Here is a 21,502-nt window from a genome sequence, read left to right on the forward strand (position 1 = left end):
GTGTTGGACTACGACCTGGGAGACCAGGGTTCGAATCCCCACATAGCCATGAAACTCACTGGGTGACCTGGGGCCAGTCACTGCCTCTCAGCCTCATGAAAACCCTATTCATAGGGTCACCATAAGTCGGAATCAGCTTGAAGGCAGTACATTTACATTTATTAAACTTTAGAATTTTAATAAAGTTAATAAAGTCTAAATTGATGTCATTCATCTGAATTTTTTTTAAAAAACTGATAAACACATTCTAAACTGAGAATCTGAGCAACTATTATATTCACACAACATCAGCAAACAAGAATAATTTTGTTAAATCCACATGTAGTAATAAGTAACATTTGGTTTTGCAGAAAATGAATTACTGAAAGGAACGCAGGATCCAAAGCTGTAGTGGAATTTTGATGATAACAACTTACTATTCTAAACCATTTGATTAAATTTAGCCATAGGAACAGTTCCAAGTTCTAATGAAGCAGCAATTACATCTGAAAAGGGAGCTCGGCCAAAAACCCGACCATTCCAATCTCTCTCTTTCAAACATCCTGTTACAATATAAACTCCTTAGTTTTGGTCACATATACATCCAAGTTCTCTGAGGAGAAGAATTATGGGTTATTCCATTGCATCTCAAGCTAACAGCTGATCTGTCATTCAGATGGTTCACTTTCAAAAATCACAGTGATTAAGAATTGTTAACAGGCACTGCTTAAGAAAAGAAATCCCAAGTCAGGCTGGGCTGGACCTGAACCAAACACAAACATTCTTTTTCCTACATTAGTTGTATCAGAATGCACATTTGTCTGAAATTTAATTTTTGATCAATACAACGGCAACAATAAACAAATAAAATAACTATTCCTTAATTTAGACAAATATTGGGTCTAATGAGGCAGAGGTAATGTCAAAGCGGATGAATGAAACTGATACTCTGAGTAACAAATATGAACAACTCCTGTAAAAAAACACAAGTTAGATTAGAGAGTCTTTTCAGCTTTACGGAAGTCTAGGAAGTTAAAGGACCTCAAAGAAGTAAGTTTCATTCATCACTTATTTCTCCCACTATAGTCTTATCCTTTAGTTTCATAATTCTAAGAACTTTGAATGCAAAGCACAAAGAAAAATAACACTGCAACGCATTTGGGTTTTACCACATTTTCTATGCTCAAAAAGAAAAATATGTTTCTTATCTCTGGCAGACAGAAAAGAGAGGCAAGCTCTGGTGCAGAGTAAAATTTATTGTAGTGCTCTATGAGTTTCAGAAATACTTTCCTTCCTCAGGAGCTAAAAACATTCAAACTCAAATTAATGTCGTGGAGACAACAACGTCTGATGTTTAAGACCATGGTGTTGTCTCCATGACATTAATTTGAGTTTGTTTGAATGTTTTTAGCTCCTGAAGAAGGAAAGTATTTCCGAAACGCGTATAGCACTACAATAAATTTTCCTCAGCACCACAGCTTGCCTCTCTTTTCTGTCTCCAGTTTGGTGATTGTTCTCCTTTGTTCCTGTCCTTTCTTATCTCTGGCAAACAACAAACATTCATTTTGAAAGTAGCAAGATAAAAACTATGATATAAAACAAAAGTAGAAAGAGTATGTCATATAAAAGCTATCTGTTGGAGGAAACTGGCACTGAGTTACCTAATATTCATAAAGATTTTACATTCATACATTGCAAACTTGCATTCTTTCTAATTCCTACCAGTGGTATTCTAGAGACATATTTAGATATATTTATTGGGGATACCCTGCTCAACACATGCACACCTGCCCTGTCCCTGCCTCCAGCTGAAATTTCCACATTGTTCGTCACATTTGCAAACATCTATCTAGAATGAACCATCATCCATTCGTAAATAAAATAAAAAAGGTGGATAATAGTGCTTTCTTACTACAAGGAAAGGCTGTTTCAAGCACTATTGTTTTCTAAATGGGTATGGTTTGTGTTTAGACACAGTTATGGTTTAGATCTGGTCCGTTTCATTTTAATATTATTATTAATAATTAAAAATAATGAAAATAATAAACACTGATGCCCAGTCAACAAAGCAAATTATTATATGTCATCACACGCACATACACACACAAGCATCATCTCAGATAGCTTAGTATATGTCTATTTGAAAAAAATGTAATGGATATCTTCATCACACTATAATATGACTAGATAAAACAACTGACCTTACCATTTATCCTAATCTTCTAACTAAGTATCACTGATTTAAGCGGCACTTAACTTTCATATAAGTATGTTTAGGATTGCAATCTTATACATGCTTCCTCAGAAGTAAATCTTACTGTGTTCAATGGGGCTTACTCTCTAGAAAGTATATTTACAATTGCAACCTTAATGTGACCATAATTGTTTCAAAAAGCTTATCAATGACAAGCTCCAAAGGGTGGCTAGGTGGGGCCCTGGCCAAGGGCTCCTGGGGCTACAAGGGCCCCTGATGGTCCCTTCCATGACCCGCAGAGCTTCCGAGCTGCCCACCATTTCCTCGCTTCATCTCCCTTTCTCTGCTGACTTCTTTTGCAGCTGTGTGCAGTGTGCCCGCATTAACCAAGATGGTGGCTGAGGTTTCCCTAAGGTGCTGATGCCCCTGCCACCATCTTGGTTGATGGAAGAGATGTGCACGCGTGGTATGCATGAGTGCCATCAACCAAGATGGCGGCAGAGGCTTCAGCCCCTTAGGGAATTCTTGGCCGCTATCTTGGTTAATGGTAGTGCTGCGTGCACAGCCCACAAAGCCGCAAAAGACAGGAGACAGGTAGGTGGGGCACACACACAACTGTGCATGCATGGGTGCGTGCATGTGCACGCACATGCCCAGGGCTAGCAGGTACACAAGGGCCCTGGCATGCCTGGGGCCAGCCCTGTTTCTAGTCCTCCCAGAAGCAAGGCTACAGAATGACCTTAGCAACAAGAACGGTCTACAAAAGCAAAATAATTCAAGAGAACAGAGTATTAAATTTTTTCCCCCAGCATATACTAAGCTGTATTCACTAATAGGCAAAAAAAAACTTGTGGTTTAAGAATGTGCCTATAGCCAACAGATATTCCTATCAAAACTTTAACAAGCAGGGAAATTGGGCAGCTATAGTGAATGTACCAGGGGAGTAGGACACCTGACCTCCTCTTTGAGATATTGTACTGCCCTACAAATTTGTCAAAATACAACTACCTTTCACTATAGCTGCCCAATTTCCCTGCTTCGATAGAAATATGTGTTGGCTATAGGTACATTCTTAAACCGCAAGAGTTTTTTTTTTTTTTGCCTATTAGCGAATTTCTCTGCCTTTCAATCCGGGAGGTAAGAAATGGGATCCTGTGCAAGTTTGCTGAGAATTGATTGATCATTTGCATGCGTACTGAGTTCAGTGGGATTTACTCCTGTGCAATCATGCTTAGGATAGGTAAAATTGACCATGGGGAAGGCCTGTAGTGGGCAGGGGGGGAGGAAGGCCTGGAGTGGGCAGGGGAGAAGGAAGAAGGAAGAGGGGAGGAGAGGAAGAAGGGAGGAAGAGAGAGAAGAGGGGAAGGAGGGGACAAGACAGGTTTTATTTGGATGCTTATTGAGTTCAATGGGATTTACTCCCGTGCAATCATGCCTATCATATGTAAAACTGACTGGGGGAGAAGAGGGAAGGGGTAGGGAAACCTAGAGTAGGCAGGGGAGGAGGAAGAAGGAAGAGGGGATGGGACAAGGAAGGGAGAGGGGCAGGAGGGAAAAGGCAAGTCTGATCGTTTGCATGCTTACATATGCTTAGCTGACCAAGGGGGGATACGGAGAAGAGGGGGGAGAAAGAGCTGGAGTGGGCAGGGGAAGAGGAAGAGGGGAGGGGAGAAGGAAGGAAGAAGGAAAAGGGGAGGAGAGAAGGAACGGCAGGTCTGATCATTTGCATGCTTATTGAGTCCAATGGGATTTACTCCCAAGCAATCCTGCTTGAAAATGAAATGGACAGCCTTCAAGTCGATCCCGACTTATGGCGACCCTATGAATAGGGTTTTCATGGTAAGCGGTATTCAGAGGTGGTTTACCACTGCCTTCCTCTGAGGCTGAGAGACAGTGACTAGCCCAAGGTCACCCAATGAGCGTCATGACTGTGTGGGGATTTGAACCCTGGTCTTCCAGGTCGTAGTCCTAGGATAGGTAAAACTGACCATGTGGGGGGAAGAGGGGGAGGGAGGGGATTGAAAGTGAATGGGGGAGGGGAAGGGGCAAGGGAGAGGGAATAGGTGGGAGGAGGAGGGGAGGGCAGTTTTGATCATTTGAATGCTTTTTGAGTTCAGTGGGATTTACTCCTGTACAATGATGATTAGGATAGGTGAAACTGACCTGGGGGAGGACAGGAAGGGGGGGGTGGAGGAGATTGGGTGGGTGGGCTCCGGGCAGAGGGGAAGCCCCTTTCCTTTCCAAAAGGAAAACATTGTGAACAGTATCATTCTTTTTCAGGGTTTCCCCCACCTTTTTATTCTACAGCAGGCTCATGTAGCCTCCCACCCAAATTTAAACCAAAAATGTCCCTGGCCACATCCACACCAGACCTTTATTTCCCTTTAGATAGTCATGGCTTCTCACGAAGAATCCTAAGAAATGTAGTTAATGAAGGGTGCTGAGAGTTGCTAGGAGATGCCCTGTTCCCCTCACAGAGCTTCAATCAGAGCGGCTGACTGTTAAACCACTCTGGCCACTGGAGCTCTGTCAGGGGAATAGGAGTCTCCTCTCAGCACCATTCACAAACTTCATTTCTCAGGATTCTCTGGGGGAAACCATGACTGTCTACAGTGAAATAAAGGTCTGGTGTGAGTGTGGCCCCCTGATTAGGCAAGCCCAGCAGCTGTGAGTCTGGCTTTTAGAACACTGTTGGTTCTTACTGAGCATGCCCGACATTATCATTGAGTTCAATTTCTTAAATTAATTAAAAATCAGGCAGGCATTTTTTTTTAACTTTTAAACTGCAGAAGATGAAGGTCAGAGTATGGGGCAAGGTCAGTAATAGGATTACAGGTACTCTGTGAACATGGCTGATTTTTAATTAATTTCAACAGATTATGAGAACTCTCAGAGAAAAAAGTCCAAAAGGGATCTGGGTTTTCTCTCTCTCTTTTTACGCTTTGAACTCTCAATTCTCTCTGACTCTTTTGTGTATCTCCATGAAAATGAAGAGGGTTGTTAAGCAAGCATTTCTGAGTTCAGAACTACATGTTTTGTAAGGTTTTGTTTTGAAATGAGTTTATGGGAAGCATGAGAATGGCATGGGGGATATTTTCGATTTAACATTACAGAATGCAAAAACTCCATGCTGAGTACAGTATACAGCCACTCTTGTGACTGTATAATGAAATATAGGGCAATGTTACTAGTAACAAGTGACACTATCAATACATGGAGAAAATAATGAAATTAGACTGTAAATGTGTTTCCTTGTATGTTGGGAGAAATAAAAGTAATGACAGCTTGTCAGTGTACAATATTCTTTTAATTATGGAAGGATTACACAAAGTTGTTTTCCAAAATAACAAATTGCCATTGAAGGGGGCAGATATTTCTCAACTCATTTAAAAGAAAACTAAGACTATTTGATCATGAAATTATGCAGTGCTTATAAAACAGCATAATAGATATATAAAACTACTCCGAGTTGAAATATTTTCAAAGTACGAAAACCTTTGTGTCTTTCTCTATATAAACGAATGGTCCATATTTTTTTTACAAACTCACAGGGAGGGAGATGACAAGCAAAAGGAGAATTGAACTGTGGATTTTAAAAAAAGTAATCTAAAACATCATGTTTGAAACCAAATACATTCACATGGGGCAGAGTAGCTCAGGACATTATTATTTTCCAAACCACATTAACATGCATGAACTCAAGACAGTATGAAACTGTGGTGGAGAAAACATACTGGCAAAGGCTATAGAAGTTGGCAAAAATCATCCATCCCCATTTTCACTTGTGGTAGATATTCTTAGTCATTCCATGCACCTTAATAGCAGAATGCACCCCGAAATCCCATGACCTTGGATGTGCAACACTGACATCTATACTTTAGCTTTTTGCATGTAATTATATATACACCTTTTAGCCTTATGCACTTCACTAGGTTTTCAATTAAAAATAGCAAATTTGTAGGAAGAATGCTAAGCTATTTGGACAGAAGGTAGTGAATCAAAAATTGCAAAACTTCAGCTTTCAAAAATAGCCTAAGTGACCTCTTACAATACTCTGACCACTCCACTGCAAGCAGGAGGCAACCCCTGTGAAGAGCGAATTCTGGCAAAGTTCTTTCTTCACAGATGATGCACAGCTTAAGCTATAATGAGTTTTTGGGTTACAAATGCTGAACGCATTAATATTCCTTGATGATAATTATCATAGTATAAGCACCTTTCCCAATGTGAGTAGCATAAAGCAACTGAAGCAGCATTTTTTACTATATTTGAAACAAGCTGGAAAATGGGATTTTCTACTCTTATAACCTAAGGTCAATATACATCAAGCTATGCATAATAAATATCTCTTCACCTATATGTCTATGTGTGCATTGACACATATTTATGCACTCCATCAATCTGTTCTCTTTTGGGTGTGTGTATATTTGCATTCACTCTCCCATATCAAATAGCATCCTGAATTTATTTTTTAAAAAACACATTAATTATGAAGAAGATGATTGCACCATGACTATTCTGCTATCAAGGCATAAGTATGAAGGGAACACCAATAACAGGCAGCAACAGACTGGAAACAATACTGAATAAGATGGTAACTGAACACTTAAACAAGGGTTTTTTTTAACTTCTTCTTTTTTAGTCCCTGCAGATCCTACAGTACAAGAGACCAACACCAAGTGATTACTTATAACCACAATTACATCAAAGCTCTTTGCATGAGACAACTCAAACTAGGGTCAAACCCATTGGAATTGGTCCACTGTATGAGCAGCCACATAGAGAACATTGGAAGACCAGTGCATATTATAATGGTAGCTGGTGCCAAGTGGACCTGGGGGAGCTGCTAGGAGGTCATGGGGGCATAGCTAATGAGCGCTCACAGGGGTGTGGCCAAGTTGTTCTGATTTTCTCCCCATCCTCCTCTCTTGCAAAGCTATTGTAGACACTTAAGCACTGCAATTTACAAATAGTTATTATCTAACTAAACTGAAAAGTGTCTTACTTTGGTTCAGAAGGAGTCCTTGCTGTCACAATTTCTAGCATGGGTTGATGACAAAGAAGAAAGCCCCATTAAATTGCATGTGGATTGCTCCCTAAGTATGTATAGGATTGCAGCCTGAATTGGTTAGTCTTAAAGATGCCACGCAGGACTGTTAACAAGGTATCCCATATATTTGTAGACCTATGGGAAATTATTATTTCCCTCTCCAGTTTATTCACTTTAATATATTTTTCCATAACGTAGAGTAAGATGGAGGGCTATTAAATGGATTAGGATCTGGCAGACCAGGGTTAAAATCAGCCAGGAAACACACCGCTTGTCCTTGAGCCAGTCACTGTGACTTCCAGCCTAACCAACCTCACAGTGTTGATGAGATGTTAACATGGAAAAAAGGAGACCCATGAATGCCACCTTGAGCTCCTTGGAGTAAAGGTACAATGGATATAAATTGTTGTTGTTGTTATGTGCCTTCAAGTCGATTATGACTTATGGCGACCCAATGAATCAGCGACCTCCAAGAGCATCTGTCATGAACTACCCTGTTCAGATCTTGTAAGTTCAGGTCTGTGGCTTCCTTTATGGAATCAATCCATCTCGTTTGGCCTTCCTCTTTTTCTACTCCCTCCTGTTTTTCCCAGCATTATTGTCTTTTCTAGTGAATCATATCTTCTCATTATGTGTCCAAAGTATGATAACCTCAGTTTCATCATTTTAGCTTCTATGACAGTTCTGGTTTAATTTGTTCTAACACCCAATTATTTGTTTTTCGCAGTCCATGGTATGCGCAAAGCTCTCCTCCAGCACCACATTTCAAATGAGTTGATTTTTCTCTTATCCGCCTTTTTCACTGTCCAACGTTCACATCCATACATAGAGATCGGGAATACCATGGTCTGAATGATCCTCACTTTGGTGTTCAGTGATACATCTTTGTATTTGAGAACCTTTTCTAGTTCTCTCATAGCTGCCCTCCCCAGTCCTAGCCTTCTTCTGATTTCTTGACTATTGTCTCCATTTTGGTTAATGACTGTGCCGAGGTATTGATAATCCTTGACAAGTTCAATGTCCTCATTGTCAACTGTAAAGTTACCTAAATCTTCTGTTGTCATTACATTAGTCTTTTTGACGTTCAGCTGTAGTCCTGCTTTTGTGCTTTCCTCTTTCACTTTCATCAGCATTCGTTTCAAATCATTACTGGATGGATATAAATGCAATACTGATAAATAAGGAATAAACAAAAAAGTATCTCTCCAGCCTACCTGACCCAGTTTTGACCTGGAGGAGGGCACCAAGTTTGAAATCATGAAAAAGCCTAATCTAAAAATCAAGGAAAAAAGAATCTAGGACACAACCAGGAGATTCAAGCCTACAAACACTGGATTTTAAATTAAGGTCTTTGGCAAATCCAATGTGTGGCTGTCTGCTAGGACAAGCTTGCTTGGGTGGGGCTACCAGGCAGGGTGGAATCCATGATCTCATACTACATATAGGCTCTGCACACTAAGTTCTCATCTGAATCATCATACCTTTTGTAAAGGTATTTTAAGTTTGCTAAAATGTTTTACACTCGTTTTATCCTCACAACATCCCAGTTAATTAGATCACAATACAATTTCAGCAAAACAAAACAAAAAACAAACAAACCAGTACTAGCACCTTAAAGACTAACAAATTATGGCATAAGCTTTGGGTACCAAACTCCAATTCATCAGATGCATTATACTTCGTAATCCATGAAAGTTTATGAAATAATATGTTTGCTAGCCTCTACAGTGCTACTTGACTATTGTTTCATTTCTCCTTTAAGCCATGGCTAATTGGCTACCCCTCTGATTTAAAGGATACAACCTAACTTATCCAACACCATACAATGAGCCAATCACAGAGAGGAGGATTTTTAGGTTAAGTCTTAATAGTCTCTGGTGTGCTTGTTTTTTAAAGGTACAAAGACAAGGAGGTTCTTGCTAATTGGCTTACATCATATAATCACCACAGCAGAAAAGACTGCTGGATCAGCCCAAAGGCCAAACTAGTACAGCATCCTGTTCTTATAGTAGCCAAACAGACCTACACAGAGTATTTTGTAAATCTAAAGAAAAACAGGAATGCAAAACTTCCATATTCTCTCAAACCTAGAGACACACACAAACCCTGCACTTCGAATAACACACAAGTGTTGAAAGTTGTAACACACACACACACACACACACACAATTTCCCCTCCTCCCCCATTCACATAAATAAATGCAAATGATAAAGTAAAAGATATTATAGAAAGATATTCATTTTGTCCACCATTGTTCTTGCTTAACAAATATTAATAAAAAAAACAAGCTGTCAAACTAGCAACCACACCCTTCTCCTGGCTAGCTACAAAGAATGTGCTTTGAGGTGTGGCCTTCACAGAAACAGCTCTGAGCATGCGTGGACAACCCTTCAAGGCAGTCCTAGTAAGCTTATACTGATGCAGTGTAGCCCCTACTAGGCCTATACTGAGGCCTTGTAACAACAGGAGGAATAAAGGACGTTCACAACTGGGCTGGAAAGCTGGCAGCCATACTATTCAATTTTTACATGTTTTTTCTGCCCAGAGACGCATGGGAGGGACCTCATCATAGCTATACTTTTGGATTAGGATTGACTGAGTGATGCAGAGACCTGATTGACCAGACAACAGTAGATTGACAGAAATGTTTGCAGAGTTTCCCTGAGTTCAAACACAAATGTAAAATGTTTGTGGGGCAGGAAAATGTGAAGCGCACTGGGTGACCTTGGGCCAGTCACTGCCTCTCAGCCTCATGAAAACCCTATTTATAGGGTTGCCATAAGTCGGAGTCGACTTGAAGGCAGTACATTTACATTTTTTTAAATTGCTTACCATTCTCCTTGAGAGGACTGTGCCCCAACAGCCCTAGTGGACTAGCCTCCACTGACATATTCTGTGAACATGCTATATAAGAATGGATTCCAGGAAATGGAGTTTTAGACACTTCGGAGGCCCACTGTGAATTGTTTGCAAAGCACTTTGAGAGTGCTCGCCTCCGTAGCAGTCTTGATGCCCCATCCACATCTACTGTAGTCCCCAATGAGGTATCCAGTGCAACGTCTGCTGCAACTTCTTGGGAACTTCTTGAGGCCTGATGATGTAGACAAGGTGCTTGCAATGATGAGGCCAGCAACATATCCTCTCGACCCTTGCCCTTCTTGGCTTATTAAAGCTCACCGAGGAGGTTTGACCGAGTGGATCCAGGATGTGGTCAACACATCATTGCAGGAGGGAGCTGTTCCAGCCGCCCGGAAAGAGGCTGTGATCCGACCACTCCTGAAAAAGCCCACCCTGGACCCATCAGTCTGTGACAATTATCGACGAGTTGCAAATACCCCCTTCTTACGGCACAGCAATTGCAAGTACTCTTGGATGAAACAGATTATCTTGACCTGTTCCAGTCTGGGTTCAAGCCTGGTTATGGGAATGAATTGGCCTTAGTCACCCTGATGGATGACCTTTATCAGGAGGACAGGGGGAGTGTGACCTGTTACTCTTACTTGATCTCTTAGCGGCTTTTGATACCATTAACCATGGTAACCTTGTGGGCCGACTTGGTGAGATGGGTACTGGAGGCACTGTTTTACAGTGGTTCAAATCCTATTTCCAAGGTCATTTTCAGAGAATAACATTGGGTGACTGTCTTTCAGCTCCCTGACAGTTGTGCTGTGGGGTGCCGCAGGGTACCATCTTGTCCCCCATGCTGTTTAACATCTATATGAAGCCCTTGGGAGCAGTCATCAGGAGATTTGAGGTGAGGTGTCAGCAGTATGCTGATGATACCCAGCTCTATTTCTCTGTAACATCTGAACTGGGAGAGGCTGTGCAAGCCTTGGACTGGTGCCTGGACTTAGTGGTGGGCTGGTTAAGGGCCAATAAATTGAGTCTGAATCCTAGCAAGACAGAGGCGCTGAGGGATGATGGTTCCTGAGTTCAGATAATTGGTCAGTTGCCTGCTTTGGATGGGGTCGTACTCCCTCTGAAAGAGCAGGTCCGTAGTCTGGGGGTGCTCCTGGATCCATCTTTGTCGCTAGAGGCCCAGGTGAGCTCAGTGGATAGGAGTACCTTTTACCAGCTTCGGCTGGTAAGACAGCTGCGGCCGTTTCTGGACCAGGATAGCCTGACCACTGTTGTCCACACACTTGTAACCTCTAGGCTGGATTACTGTAATGTGCTCTATGTGGGGCTGCCCTTGAGGTTGGTCCGGAAGCTGCAGCTGGTGCAAAATGAGGCGGCAAGACTGCTCACTGGGGAAGGATATTGCCAACATGTCACCCTGCTGCTAAAAGAATTGTACTGGCTGCCCATTTGCTACTGGGCCAAGTTCAAGGTTCTAGTTTTCGTGTACAAAGCCCTATACACCTTGGGACCAGGATACCTGAAATACCGCCTTATCCCTTACATACCCAGTTGATCACTGCGCTCTGCAGATAAGGGCCTCCTGCAGATACCATCTTATCAGAAGGTCCTTTCTGCACAAGATAGGAAACGGACCTTTAGTGTGGCGGCACCTACCTGTGGAATTCCCTACCCTTAAATATTAGACAGGTGCCATCTCTGTTATCTTTTTGGGGCCTACTGAAGACCTTCCTCTTTCAACAAGCCTGTTAAGCGGAGACCTTATCCCAGTCTGTGTCTGTGTTGGAATTGCTTTTTAATATATTTTTAAACCTTTTTTTCTTAAACAATATGTTTTAAACCTTTTTTTAAAAAAAGATTTCTTGAAAGCTTAAAAAAATGTTTTTAAAACTTTTGTTTTAATGCATTTTAAAGTCTATTTTTATGATGTTTTCAATTGTTTTCAGTGCTTTTGTTTGCTGCCCTGGGCTCCTGCTAGGAGGAAGGGCAGGATATAAATCAAATAATAAATAAATAAGAATGGAAGGATAAAAATGTATGGAAAGCTTAGCTTAATGAGGTTCACATCTCACTTTTTTTAAAAAAGGAAAAAAGATAAATGTTATAGCTCTTATGTTTTCAAATATAAGCTTCTATGAATTTCAAAACAGAAGCACACAAGAATCTCTAGAATGTCGGAAGTCCAATCATGGCAAACTAGATGCCCACAGGAAACTTACGCCACAGAAAACATAAGCAAGTCATGATGGAAAGAGTTCTTTGCAATGTCTCCCTATCATCTAGTAACCCATGCATATTATTGTTAAATTAGAGGTTCCACTTTGACTTATTATGGTTAACAGTTATGGGTAGACCTCTCCTCCAAGAATCAACTCCTTTTTCAAAGCCATTGTCTGGTCCTCAGTGTTGTGTACGCCACTGGCTATCACCACAATGAATTGCCAATGAATTAAACTGGCAAGATAATATTTTGTTTAGTGGAGGAGAAGGTAACTGTTTCTCATTTTTCATTTACATACTTTTAAAAAACTATTTTTCATGACTTCCACATGTCATCTTTGTGTGTCTGTGTGAATATTAACGCCTCACCCTCTTGTTTAAAAGGAACATGCTCAATCCCCTGAACATTATAGTTCTTCAGGACAATGATATGCTGCATGAGATAGGCAACTAGAACTACGTATTATATTCTAACACTATAGGTAAATGTGCTATATAAATGTATCAAGGTGAGAACCTGGTCCTAACAAATAGTGACTGGATCACACATATAAAAAGTAAGACTGCAATCCTATATCCTATTTACTGGATGGTAAGCCTCATTTAACTCAATTGGGCTAACTTTTGAGTAGACATGTACAGGATTGCTGCATAAATCCCATTGATACTATGTAACACAGGAAGATTTGCTTTAAAGGAACATTCGCCAACAGACCGACGCATGCAGGGCCAGTAATCCACCCCCCAATTGTACTGATCTTTGCATAAAGAAAATGTTAATCTTGTCTAAGTGGCAAAGTTACTCAACTCATAATTCTGAACACAGTTTATTGATTACATTTTTTAAAAAAATCCTGGCTTTTCTTCAGAGTACAGGGTAGCATGCATTGTTCCTGCCTCCCATTTTTATCCCAAAATAACCCTATTTAGTAGGCTATGGTGAGAGACCGTAACTGGCCCAAAAATCACTCAGCAAGATCTGTAGCTGAGTAGGGATCTGAATCCTGTCTCCCTTAAGTTTAATCACTCAATCACAGAGGCTTTCCAGTAACAGGGTATTTAGATCAAACTAAATCTAAATAGTTCAATGAGACAAGAACAAGTCGAAATGAGCCTTGAGCTCACACTCCCCCCTCCCCTCTCTATGTCCACATAGCTGGGAGGAGGAACTAGTAAGTTTTTGCTTCTGCCTTTGCTTAACTGTCACACGTTTGCCATGTTGGCCACTTTCCTACCATGTGTTTATTCCACTACAGTAATACCTCAGTTAGTGAAGTGAATGTGTTCCTGGACATTTCTTCTTTAACAGAAACTTTGGTACCAGAGGTAGGCATAACATGGAAAGAATAGGGATAGGTTCCTACACCATAAAAAGGAAGAGCAATTCAACATATTTCAGCAAACTTTTGATTCAAAATTTACACTTTGAATGTCTGAAATGAAACAACCAGGTCAGGCAAGTCTTGCATACAGACCCCTTGAAAACTTCTTCCAAAATGCATCTAGGGATGCCTGCGTTGCCTTTTTTCTTTTGTGTGCTATAGCAATCTAAAGCTTTGAGCAGTTATCCTCTCCGTACACTCGAGCAGGCAGGCAAGGAGCATTTGCCACCACCACTCTGTGCTTTCTCTTTCTATCTCTCTTTCTGTCATTCTCCCCCACACTCCAGCAGATGTGTCTGCAGTAAACAGTACTTCTGGAGCACCCAAAGCACTGTTTACTGTGAAGGCATCTGTGTCATCTGGCAAAGAGAGCCATTCCAGCCATGAGTGAGAGAGCTGCCTGCAGCAGCTGCAATCCAGTGAACAAGCAGCCACATTTTGACTGCAGTGCCTTACAAAACTAATCAGACCCCTGATCAATGCTATCATATTACTGAATTACAACTGGTACATTGTAATTTCATTCTGTATGATAGTTTATTTTGAAACACTGAAACTCAAAATCAATTATTGTAAGGTGACATTGGTTTTATGTTGGGAAATGTTTGTAAGAAACATAAAAAACTGAAACATGTTGCTTGCATAAGTATTCAGCCTCTGTGCTATAGAAGCTCCCAGTTTATACAGGTGAAAGAAACTGGTAGAGCCACCTTTTGCTGCAATAACAGCTTTAAGACTTTTGGAGTAGGTATGTACCAGCTTTGCACACAGTGTTGGATGAATTTTGGCCCATTCTTCTTGGCAGATTTGCTCCAGGTCATTCAGGTTGGTTGGACATTGCTTGTGCACTGCAATTTTCAAACAGCATCACAGATTCTCAATGGGATTGAGATCGGGACTTTGCCTGGGCCACTGTAGAAAATTTACCTTTTTGTTCTTGAGCCCTCCAATGTTGCTCAGGCCTTGTGCTTGGAATCATTGTCCTGCTGAAAAGTGAATTTCCTCCCAAGCTTCAGTTTTTTAGTGGACTGAAGCAGGTTCTCTTGCAATATTTCCCTGTATTTTGCTCCATCAATTCTTCCCTTCAATTTTAACAAGATGCCCAGGGACTGCTGATGAGAAGCATCCCCACAGCATGCTGCTGCCACCACACTTCATTGTAGGGATGGTGTGTCTTGAGGCATAGGCATGCTTTCTGGAAAACTCCAGATGTGCTTTCAGGTGGTACTTTTTGAGTAATGGCTTCTTTCCTACCACCCTCCCATACAGGCCAGTGTTATGCAGAGCTCTTGATATGGCTGACTGGTGCACCAATACTCCACTCCCAGCCACTGAACTCTGTAGCTCCTAGTGATTGTTGGCCTCTCTGTGGCTTCTCTCACAAGTCTCCTTGTATCAGCACTGAGTTTTGAGGGACGGCCTTTTCTTGGCAGCGCCTGGGTGGTGTAATGCAGCTTCCACCTCCTGATGATTCATCCAGCTGTGCTCACTGGGATATCCAAACACTCAGATATTATTTTGTACCCTTTCCCTAATCTATGCATTTGTATTACATTATCTCTCACTTCTGTAGAACGCTCTTTGGTCTTCATTTTCCTTCAGATCCACAGCCTGACCAATGATCCTTCAAACAGTGGGGTTTTTATCCTGAAAATGCTACAGCACCTTTAATGGTTCACATGTGGAGGCCAATGGTAAGGTAATTGTGTCCTCGATAGGCCAATTTCTTTCATCTGTGTAAACTGGGAGCTTCTATAGCACAGAGGTTGAATACTTATGCAAGCAACATGTTTCAGTTTTTTATGTTTCTTACAAACATTTCCCAACACAAAACCAATGTCACCTTACAATAATTGATTTTGAGTTTCAGTGTTTCAAAATAAACTATCATACAGAATGAAATTACAATGTACCAGTTGTAATTCAGTAATATGATAGCATTGATCAGGGGTCTGATTATTTTTGCAAGGCATTGTATGTCAGAGTGTGTGCCCCCCACACCCCAAAAGGACTTTGTTAAAAGGAGCTTCTTGTTAACTAACGTATTACTGTATTATTCCACTTTAAACAATCATGGCTTTCCCAAAAAAATCCTGGGAAGTGTAGTTTGCAAAGGGTACTGAGAGCTGTCAGGAGACACCCTATTAATAATAATAATAATAATAATTTATTTATTGGTCGCCTATCTGTCCAGGTTAGTGGACACTCTAGGCAACTTACAATAACAAAAAGCTATACATAATATACATATACAAAAACAAACCACAGTCCTAAACAATTTAAAACCAATTTCCAATTAAAACATCATAAAATTAATCCTCCTTAATCCCACAAAAAAAAAAAAAAAAAAGCAGCACACAAAAAACAAACAAAAAACAAACAAACACCCAGGCCACCCCAGCCAGCTGGCTTATGTATCCCTCCAAAGAGGGACAGGTGGTAGCAATCAGTCCCAGCTGGCTGGGTACCTGGGGCCTGGTCCTGCAGGATGCAGGTCTGCCAGGCAGAAGTCCCACAGGGAAGGGTGGTGGAGGTGGTGATCCCGCAGCAGCAGCAGCAGCAGCAGCAGCAGCAGCAGCAGCAGCAGCAGCAGCAGCAGCAGCAGCAGCAGCAGCAGCAGCAGCAGCAGCAGCAGCAGCAGCAGCAGCAGCAGCAGCAGCCGCCTCTCCTTCCCTGGGCGGCGATGTTCTCTTCCTGCAGGCCCTGGGTCTCCCAGGCCACCCCAGCCAGCCGGCTTATGTATCCCTCCAAAGAGGGACAGGTGGTAGCAATCAGTCCCAGCTGGCTGACAGAACTACAATTCCCAGTGTTCTATGGGAAGAAGGACTGATTATTGGCTATTGTAGCTCTATTCAAATATGAAAACGCATGGACATCATCCAAAATCTACTACATTAAATCTCAAATGTAAAGAAACTTTCAACATGAGATCTGCATTAATCTGTATTAATCCTTCATAAGAGTTGCAGTTGTCCTTCACCCTTCCACCACAACCAGCTTCTATTTTAAAATTGCCCTGCATGACTTAATACATAAATGCCACAATAACGTTTAAGAATTCTGAGTAAAAAAATATCAACACTTCTTTCAAAAATGGTAAAAATTAGTGACAGTTTGAGCCTTTTATCCAAACAAAATAGAATTGATTCAGATATTTTGTGGATGTCTACCGACTGCTTACATTCACACCCTGCTAGAAAATAGCATGTTTAAATGCTCTCACCAACCAGTTCCAAAAACTGCAGAACTGTTTTTACTTATGTGTAGCCAAAATGCCTTAACATCTTATTTGCATGTATGGCAATGTTTTTATGGAACCTTTCTTAATATTTAACACTACAGTTGGCTTATTAAATTCTATAATGTAGAAGCCATGAAAGGATGATGATATACACAGCTGACCATATCCCCCCTATTTAACACTGTTACTCATTTAGAATACTAGAGAAGGCTCATTCATTATCAGAACTGATACATTCTGAAAAATACTCCTTGCTAGCAAGATAAATGTGCTTAAATACCTTCTCTTTATTATAAACATGACTGTACATCTATTTTGTTAATTGAACAAAGTCTGTTTTAATGTGCTTATAGAAGCCTCACATTTATACATTGAAGTCCCCAAACAGCACAAAATATGCTATAGACAACAGTAAATTGAATAAGAGAAAAGAAAAGGCAACCAAATACAGGGCCATTTGTCTTGGTTATTAATACATGGAAATTGCGTGTCTGACCATTTTACAGGGGAAAATCCTCTGCACATCAAACTGCATTTGATAACCAGACAGGACAATGAAAAGCATGATAAAAATACATACAAGGATTATATAGAACATTTTTCTAGTAAAATAATAATTTTGTTAAAATGATTTTAACATGGCTTATGATGATATACTGTGAGCACTGACTGGAAAAAAGAAGTAATTTGGTCCACAAAGAGATATCAACTCATAAAACGGAAAAATCTCTTTTCACTGGATAGCCTGCGGAGCGTGCATTTATGCTGTAAACATTGTAACAATGATTATCTGTCCTTCCAGTCCTCAGTGGAGACTCCTGCTTTTGAAAATGTCTTGTGGTGTCTTACTAAATTCAGGCTATTTCAATTACTATTACTGCGCATTAAAAATTAATTGCATTAAAGAGTGGATTAAGGTTTAAATTTCAATTCTACAGTGGGTGTGCTAGAAATGACAGCTAAAAATCAATGCTCTCTGGCCCATAATCGGAAGTGTGCACGACAAAACACTATGGAACTGGCGTCAATGGTGAAGTGGTTTTAGACATGATAGCTTATTTAAGGTTTTATATCAGCTCTTATTCATTTTTTGTTTAAATTCTACACATTCTCATTGAGGGTACAAGGAACAGGGAGAAAGCAGCTAACTTCAGTTGGGAAATCTGGTATGGTTCATATGAACATGATAAAATTCAGAGTACTATTCAAGTACAAATTTGCTTGTACCATGTTAATGCAGAGAATGTCTAACCAGAAAAGATGACAGCCTGATAAGTTCATTGATGCTTTTGTATCATTAGTGAAGGCCTGTGGAAAAAAAACATAAAACATTCAAGGGAAAACTGATTTCTCTCTCTCTCTCTCTCTTTTCCCCCTAGTTTTTTTATGGGCCTTCACATTTCTAGTCATTAGTACCTATGTTATGCAAGCAATACATCAGGGGTTCTCAAATTTTCTATCCCCAGGGTTCACCTGAAAAAAGCCTGAACATTACTTAGGTCCATCAGTTACAACTGGCAGTACAGGAGAGAGCTAGTCCACAAAATGGTGAAGATGGAGGCAGAGTATGCCATAATAAGCTAGCTTTTACCGTCATTATTTTCAACTGATATTTAATCCCTCCTTGGAAACTCCTAAATTATTTGCCACAGCAATTTCCTTGTGGTGGGGAGTTCCAGAGTTCAGCTTTCCTCATGTTGAGTACAGATACTGGCTCTGGACATATTGCGACTCTGCCTTCCACACAGAATTTGCTGATCTTGAGGCTGTAAGTGGAGAATACTTTTTCATTTTGTATTTTCTTCCTCCCCACCCCCAAAACATCAGCCAAAAGTAATTTTTACTCATCTTCTACTATTCCACATTCATACTTAATTTGTACCGTTCCTCTCTCCATGCTGCCAGTTTCTTTCATCCATTCTCCCTGCTCCTTTTTACCTACACCTTTTCCTCCAATAAAAGCTTCCCTCTTTTATCTCTTTCCTCTCTATTTATATTATCAGTAAAAAAATTAACCTTGTATCTCTCTTTCCTTATATTTCCTTCAATGTGTCCTCTGGCCTTTCCCCTCAGAAGGGAGAGAAGAGGCTTCCTGGCTCAGCAGGAGACCAGGCGGCAGGAGACTGGGTAGTGTAGAGGGAGGCCAGGATGTGGGGATGTGTGTTGAGGAGGGGTCAGAAGCCTGGCAGAAGTGGACTTCCCCACAAATCACTGTATTCAGTGCATAGGCTTTGGAGACAACCTATACACATGGGAGTACATGAAGCAACCAAGTCACTGAAAACCTTGCAAAGTTCCTTCAGTGAGCCACATGCACACACACTGATCAAAAAGAGATTTACTTTTGGAGTCCACAGCTGCACAACTTCAATTGCCCTCTGAAAGACATTCACAGATGTTCATTCTAGTGCAGTTCATGGGATAAAGCAGATGGCGTGTGTGTAGGTTTCACTGCATATACTGCAATGCCAGATCAGAATTTCTATGGACAACCAGCAACCTTAGCATGGAACCTTTAAAACTTTGCATGTAATAATGGAAATAAAGGCACATGCCAAACCTGTGGCCCTCCAGATGTTGTTGAACTATAACTCCTAACATGAATTGTACTCAAGGAGTGCTCATCAATGGCTCCTTCTCAAGCTAGGGAAGGGGGTAACGAGCGGGGTACCAGAGGACTCAGTCCTGGGCCCAGTGCTCTTCAACATTTTTATTAATGACTTGGATGAGGAGGTGCAGGGAATGCTTATCGAATTTGCAGATGATACAAAATTGGGAGGGATGGCTAATAACCTGGAAGGCAGAAACAAATTTAAAAGTGATCTTGATAGGCTGGAGTATTGGACTGAAAAGAGCAGAATGAAATTTTGCAGAGATAAGTGCAAAGGTTTACCCCTAGGAAAAATAACCAAATGCACAGTTATAAGATGGGTGATACTTCGCTCAGCAATGCTACATGCCAGAAGGATCTTGGAATTGTCATTGATCACAAGCTGAATATGAGCCAACAGTGTGATGTGGCTGCAAAAAAAGCAAATGCTATTTTAGGCTGCATTAACAGAAGTATAGTTTCCAAATCCCGTTCTGGATACTGCACTTTAAGAGATGCAGACAAACTGGAACAGGTTCAAAGCAGAGCAAAAAGGATTAGCAGAGGGCTGGAAACAAAACCCTATGACACAAAGAACTGGGCATGTTTAGCCTTGAGAAGAGAAGACTTAGGGGACATATGATAGCACTCTTCAAGTACTTGAAAGGTTGTCACACAGCGGAGGGCTAGGATTTCTTCTTGAACATCCCAGAGTGCAGGCCACGGAATAATGAGCTCAAGTTACAGGAAGCCAGATTTCAGCTGAACATCAGGATATGTTAAGAATTGTTAGAACAGAATGACAATGGAACCAATTACCTAGGGAGGTGGTGGGCTGTTCAACACTGGGGGCATTCAAGAGGCAGCTGGACAGCCGGCTGTCAGGTATGCTTTTGAATTCCTGCATTGAGAAGTAAGTTGTACTCAATGGTCTTATAGGCCCCTTTCAACTCTACTATTCTATGGTTCTTGAACGCTGTCCATACTGGTTGGGGGGTTGATGAGAGTTGGACTCCAATAACATCTGAAGGGGCACAGATTTTGCATGTGTGGTCTATGGCATATACAGTGGAGCAGGACAGAGCATTATCCAGTTGTGGAAAACCCTTCTCACAGAGATGCATCCAGCACCTTCATTATACAGCTTTTGTTGTATGCTGAATATGTTTCTCTTTCTTCTGGCCTTTGACGTTGGAGACACATATTTTTAGGACCCACTCTAGTTGTGATGGTAATAAGTTTTAAACTGTTATTAATGTTGTATTTTACACTGTTGTGATCTCCCCTTGGACCTTGTGGTAAAGGCCAAGTAGTAACAACAATAATAATGATAGACTAAGGGACACTTCTGACAATTGCATTTGTTGTGGCTGTTCTGGTATTACACATCAACTACATTGCAAGTTGGGATATAGTTATTACTTGCTTTAGTATCAATAAACTTTAGGGCTTAATTTAAACAATGTCTTGCTAACACCCAAGTCATACGGTAACACTGGCATTGTTGTTTCTAAAATCACTCTCTCACAGTCAAAGCTCTATACATTTGTCTCAATGGGAGACTGTCTCATATGGTTTAGCCAAATCACATTTTAAGTAATCATGTGAGAAAGCAATCCAGATTAGATGCAGTTAAGAGAACTACAACCACATGCAAATGATTTTCAGCAGCAACTGTGAGTTTTATCCAACCAAATCATTGTATGTGCAGAACAACTTCTGCAAGTGCAACAGAACTTCATGGCCCTCCCTCTCTTCCCCCTGCATGCCCAACCGCACTGCTCCCAAATCTGCTCCAGAGGGCTGGGGGAACCCAGAGCAGAAGTCATTCTGTGTACTAAATAATTTAGCTGGATACAGCTCTGTGTCACAGTGGTAACATTTGAACCAAGCTTAATGCTCAGATTAAGATTCTTTGTTTGATTCCAGGGAACAATGATGTTTATGAGCATGTGAAGAATGCATTTCCCTCACTACCAAGAAACC

General features: G+C 40.9%; 1 protein-coding gene across 13 annotated transcripts in view; it reads right to left on the bottom strand.

Moving 5' to 3' along the window:
- Positions 1–21,502, bottom strand: part of ZNF521 (zinc finger protein 521) — a 422,310-nt gene that overhangs the window by 185,144 nt on the left and 215,664 nt on the right. The window lies entirely within an intron of this gene.

The sequence above is a fragment of the Rhineura floridana genome, chromosome 1 (genome assembly GCF_030035675.1).
Source record: "Rhineura floridana isolate rRhiFlo1 chromosome 1, rRhiFlo1.hap2, whole genome shotgun sequence".
Lineage (NCBI taxonomy): Eukaryota > Metazoa > Chordata > Lepidosauria > Squamata > Rhineuridae > Rhineura > Rhineura floridana.